The sequence below is a fragment of the Podarcis gaigeae genome (genome assembly GCF_964106915.1).
Source record: "Podarcis gaigeae genome assembly, chromosome: 13".
NCBI lineage: Eukaryota > Metazoa > Chordata > Lepidosauria > Squamata > Lacertidae > Podarcis > Podarcis gaigeae.
Genome location: NC_139689.1, coordinates 52,506,768 through 52,512,767, shown reverse-complemented (window position 1 = coordinate 52,512,767; position 6,000 = coordinate 52,506,768). Strand labels below are relative to the sequence as shown.

The window sequence follows — 6,000 nt, the reverse complement described above, 5'->3', positions numbered from 1 at the left end:
TCCCCACTGAGGGGCACCTAGAATATTGGTTGTGGATCTTCTAGGGTATCCTCCTTGCTTTTGACAATTCAAGTATTTTTCTGGGACTCACATCTCTGTTTTGTTTAACTTATACTGTGCTTTCTTTGGAATTGTTCTTGTTTTTAGTTTTATGATTATATTGAAACTTTATGGTGAAGGGCAGGGTAAGAATTTTTTTATTAAAAAAACAAAAATGTGTTCTGAAACATGAGGTACGGCTGCTAGTTAGTGCATATGTGTGGGTTAAAGAAGGTGCAAGAGCTTGCTAGGCTTTGTAGACAGGTTAACAAAACAATCCTGTCCCTGCCCGTAGGCCTGCAATCTAACAGACATGATTCAGAAAGAAAAAAGTTAGGTACCTATTTTTGAGGAAGCTCATATTAATATACGGTACATATTAAAGAGCTAATTGTTCATTTTTTGATGACAGCTAAGAGTCACAGGGATTTGTTTTTGAAGAGATCTGAATAGAGCCAATATTTCTTTTTGGTCTTCCAAAGTTTAGGAACTCACTTTATTAGAAAAGTTTACCGACAAGCCATGCATTTCCAGGGTACAATGCCTGTTGTTGTTGTTGTTAGGCCAATAAAAAAAAAACTAAATAGAAGTATACAGGAAAACAAGTATATCTGGCCACTACTGTTTCATAAATTTGCATTTCATGCTCAGGACAGAATAGCTGCTGAGACAGAAGGTTCTGGGAGACGAGGAACCAAAGTGCCTGCCTTCTCCTCCTCAGAGGTTTCCTCAGTCCCAATTTCTGGCCTGTCCAATTTGCCTTCTGGTCAGCATGAGGAAGAAACCGTGTGGGGACAGCATGTGCACTCTGGTGTCTCAACATCCATTCTTAGGTCATACACACGGATTCTTTGGTTGGTGGAAAACAGGAATAAAAAGAACTAGGCAGTCTTTATTTTAACAAGGCTGGAGGTTAATTTTAGTGGTGCACTGAATTAAAGGGAGCTAAATTTGGCGACTTCTTCTTATCTAACAGCTGGAAGCCATGTTCCCTCGGAGATTAAAGTTCTTCCATAGAAGAACCACATCCTTGAATCTAAGATTGCATAAACTCAGTAGAGTAGAGCATGTTACAGATAGGTAGCCGTGTTGGTCTGCCATAGTCAAAACAAAAAAAAATCCTTCCAGTAGCATCTTAAAGACCAACTAAGTCAGAGTAGAGCATGAGACTCTTAATCTCAGAGTCGTGGATTGAACCCCATGTTGGGCAAAAGATTCTTGCATTGCGCAGGTTGAACTTGATTACCCTTGTGATCCCTCCCAACTCTACAATTCTATGATGATATGAAACTAGTGTGCAGGTTTTCGAGTGCTTCAGAATTCTTCATCAGGCCAGGCGATAAAACATTTGCTGGTAGGAGAAGGGGGAAGACTGGTTGTTGATGAGGCCATGGATTCTGCTTTTGAGGGCCGCAGCCTGAAATGAACAAGAGAATGTCTGAAGGTTGGGTTTTCTGAAAGTCGCATTAAAATTTTGCATAAAAAATGTAAAAAATACAGGATAAATATTTGATGCCAGTGAATCTAGGATGCTTTCAGTTATGAACCAATGGTTTAGAAGAAATTCTAACACAAAAAACACAGACTTTGAACTTCATTGTAAAGCCTCATAGGACAATGACTATTTCTTCAGATACTGTTAAGCTTGATAGGCACAAAGTACTGAGAGGTACTCTGAGGAAAGCTGGCCTCAGAAAACTTGGAAGCCTTTACTGTAACTAAGGCTGTGTACCCAATCCTGTTTACTCTCTGGCTCCAGGGTGCTCCTGGAGTGTGTTACTCAGAGTAGTCCCACGGAAGTTAATGGTCTTAACCTGGTCATGTTCATTCATTTCACTGGGCCCAATCCAAGTAAAACCTAGTTGAAGACCACCCCAAAATCTGAAGGCAGCCCTCTTTAGGGAAGCTTTTAATGTTAGCAGACTACTGTATTTTAATACTTTGCTGGAAGCCGCCCAAAGTGGCTGGGGAAACCCAGCCAGATGGGCGGGGTATACATAATAAATTATTGTTATTGTTATTGTTATTGTTATTGTTATTGTTATTGTTATTGTTATTGTTATTGTTGGTGTGCATAACTAGCAGTCCTTCATCTAAAGCTGAATTTCCTCTTTTCCTGGGCAGCTGTGTTTATAGAATAGGCATTCACAACTGGCAGAGGCTTGTTTTTTCAAGCCTCACTCGGGCAGTTAACCAATGTGGTGGCTCACATGATGGAGTGCTCCCTCATGAGAAAATAATCCCTAGACATAGACAACTAACATTTTAATTGAGGTGGGGGGGGGTTTCAAGGCTTTTTTTCAGCAGGAACTTGCAGGAACTGAGCTCTGGCACCTCTCAGTTCAAGCGCCATGGCCATTATTAGAGAACAATGGAGTCGCTCATGGTGAGCTCTGGCACTTTTTCTAGAAAAATAGCACTGGGGGTGTATTAATCCTGTGAACTTCCACTGCAGCCCTAATACATGTTTACCACTAGGTTTATTTAAGCTCTGGCAAAGCATACGGCAGAGTGCAAGTTGACTGGTTTTCACATGTTGCCATACAATGTACCATCATCATGTCTTTGGAAGGTTCAAAGTACCCATTATAGAGTATCTCTGCAACAACAGTAGTGCTATCCTTGTAGCAGAGATCACCCACCAGCAAGAATACAGTGGTACCTCAGGTTAAGAACTTAATTCGTTCTGGAGGTCCATTCTTAGTTACCACTTTAGCTAATGGGGCCTCCTGCTGCCGCCGCACGATTTCTGTTCTCATCCTGAAGCAAAGTTCTTAACCCGAGGTACTATTTCTGGGTTAGCAGAGACTGTAACCTGAAGCATCTGTAACCTGAAGCGTCTGTAACCCGAGGTACCACTGTAGTGTCTATCTCCACAACCTGAAGAAGATAGAAAACATAGGTCCTAATCCTTGGAAATATCCATTTCCTACATCCCTCAATTAGGAGAACTGTTTATTTATTTCTACTCTCTGCTTCCTGTTTCTTACCAAATTACCGACCCATAAGATTACCGGGTACTTCTCTTATTCCATGACTGCTAAGCTTCCTCAGAGGTTGTTGTTAATTACTTTTTGAAAGTCTACGTATGCAGTGTCAACTGGATCACCTCTGTCTATATGCTTGTTGACACTCTCAAAGGATTCCAAAAGGTTAGTGAGACGGGACTTATCCTTCCAGAAGCCAAGCTGCTTCTGCTTCAGCAAGACTTGTCTTTCTGCATGTGTGGTAATTCTGTCTTTAATAATGCTTTTCCACTCAGCATAATGCCTTCTACTCACTACGAAACCATTACAGTGGTACCTCGGGTTAAGTACTAAATTCGTTCCAGAGGTCTGTTCTTAACCTGAAACTGTTCTTAAACTGAAGCACCACTTTAGCTAATGGGACCTCCTGCTGCTGCCGCACTGCTGGAGCCCGATTTCTGTTCTTATCATGAAGCAAAGTTCTTAACCTGAAGGACTATTTCTGGGTTAGCGGAGTCAGTAATCTGAAGCGTATGTAACCCGAGGTACCACTGTATTAGACATTAAAAGTGTTAAGTTGTGGGTGAACATATCAGATGACACAGCGATTCTTCAAACAGATCTTTATTTGTAAGCTGGAACAGAACTGAACAGCAAACAGCTCAACCCGCCTGCTTTTATAGGCAGCTGGCTGTCAACATTGTAGCAACAACAACCCAGGGTTTCCCGCCTAAAATAACTGACGTGGACCTGAGTGAAAACTACCTACAGTATCCCCCTGCTGGCCCAGGGTGAGAACTTCAGTACATAACAAAAACATTTCCACTGAGTGTGGAATATGGAATCAGACCAACTAGCTGAGTGTGGCTCTGACAGACAGCATTTTCTCATACAGAGAGGGGTGTTTCCCAAATCTGCTATCTGAGATATTATAATTTAGGTGGTCGCTATTGCAGTACACTTTTGAGGTTTTGGTTTACACCTTAGCAAACTAAGGCCCAGGGGCTGGATCCGGCCCAATTGCCTTCTCAATCCGGCCCGCAGACAGTCCGGGAATCAGCGTGTTTATACATGAGTAGAATGTGTCCTTTTATTTAAAATGCATCTCTGGGTTATTTGTGGGGCATAAGGAACTCGTTCATTTCCCCAAAAAAAATATAGTCCGCCCCCCCACAAGGTCTGAGGGACAGTGGACTGGCCCCCTGCTGAAAAAGTCTGCTGACCCCTGATTTACACTTTTCTTTAGCAGATATTATTTTTCTGGTTATTTTAGTATGTGGGGTTTTCGTAAGTGTTCTCTTTCATTGGGAAGAGTTGTGACCCTTTTAAAATAATAATTGGGGGGGCCAGTTGCTTAGTATCTGAGCTGCGTCTCATGCCCTGTTTGTCATTTTGCACCACTTAGAACAAATCCCAGCTGGCGAGAATCCTAGTCCTGTGGACTGTGAGTCATGGATATTAAATAACCATCATATGAGCTGCTGTGTGCGGCTGGGGGTGGAGGGGCTGGAGAAAGGTATGTCACTGTAGTGTTGTACAGTATCTTATCACAGAACAGCTTGTAGAGAACAGATAATTAACATAAAGGCACAGCTCAGGTTTATTTTAGGCACAGCACGGAACAAGGATGCTTGGAACTGCTGAGAGAAACCATTCTTAGTTTGGAGGAAAATTAGGGTATGCGGTCTCCCCAATGATCCAAGTGGCCATTTTCAATTTAACAAGCCGGGGCGTCATGCCGAAGATATCTCTCTACAATAGCGGATATTTTACTGAGGATGGAATAAGCTAGTTTTCATGAGAGTGGCGTTTTCTGAATGATGTTTGCATGTTGTTTTATAACAGCCTGAGTAGCTTGCTGTTGCGCAGAATGTCTTGGACTATTGCACTTCACTTTTCCCCATGGAAATAGCTACACTGCACACCATCAAGCTGTTGTGTGTCGTTCCTCATTTTGTGCGGTTTTGCAAGAAACTGGGAGTTTTTCTTTTCACTGTTGTAAGGCAGGGATAAGGGGAACTCGATCTGATCAGTGGGCTGGATCCTTGACTACTCACCCCTCATGGGTCAAGCTTGACAAGGCCACCCACCTGTAGATCATCTGGAGTCGCAGTGGTGTCACTAGAGCCTGATTTGGCTTGCAAGGGTCTTCAGAGAGTTCTACATGACCCAACCATCTGCTGATGGTCAGGTCCTGCAATGCCCCTTGCTTCAGAAGACTTGACAGTCCTGCAGAGCAACACTTTGCAAGGTGCTTTGGGGTAAGCTGATCAACAGTGCCTTTCAGTCCTTACCTGCCCTGCACTTGGTGTGATATACCGTAACTCAGCAGGTACAGGTTATGTGATCTGGCTTGGCCGAAATAACCCTGTGGGCCAAATGGAGAGGCTCCGTAGGCCTAATCAGGCTCATGGGCTGCAGGAGAAGCCCCTCCCGCAGCTGATGCCTCTGAAAAGCAGGCATCTTCCCCTTGTTTGATGATGGGAAGAAAGAAGCCTAGTTTTTGCAGCCACCAGGTATGCGAGGAGTTCTCCTTGGTGCTGCAGATGCTCCCTAAGCAAAACCAGCCCTCACTGCTCATCCGCTAATAGATGGTGGAGGCAGATACCTTGCTCCAAACAAAGGAACAATTCAGAGCTCACTTTAAGCTCCCAAGAGTTCCTTTGAAGCTATGTCTGTACCTGCCCCACACCTAAAGTCCTGTGGGTGGGGGGCATGGTTTGGAGGATTGGCCTCATGGGCAAAATTGATTTTTAGGTTGGGCTTTTTTGATAATTACATATATGCTGATTAGTCCCAATTTATCAGATTTAAGTTCAGGGCTTTTTTCAGCCAGAACACACCAGAACTCGGTTCCAACACCTCTCAGGTGGGCACCATTGCCATTATAAGAGAACAAGGGAGGCATTCGTGGCACCTCTTTTTCTATAAAAATACACTGGAAATGTTTCTATCCATTCCACCTTTCCCCTGAGGTTCTGAAGGTACCATTCAT

General features: G+C 43.3%; 1 long non-coding RNA gene across 1 annotated transcript in view; it reads right to left on the bottom strand.

Moving 5' to 3' along the window:
* Positions 1–1,336: 1,336 nt before the first annotated feature.
* The window catches only part of LOC310830262, a 77,372-nt gene continuing 72,708 nt past the window's right edge, over positions 1,337–6,000 (bottom strand). The window contains exon 5 of the long non-coding RNA XR_014557509.1: positions 1,337–1,456. This is a non-coding gene — a long non-coding RNA (uncharacterized lncRNA). The remainder of the gene's footprint in view (positions 1,457–6,000) is intronic.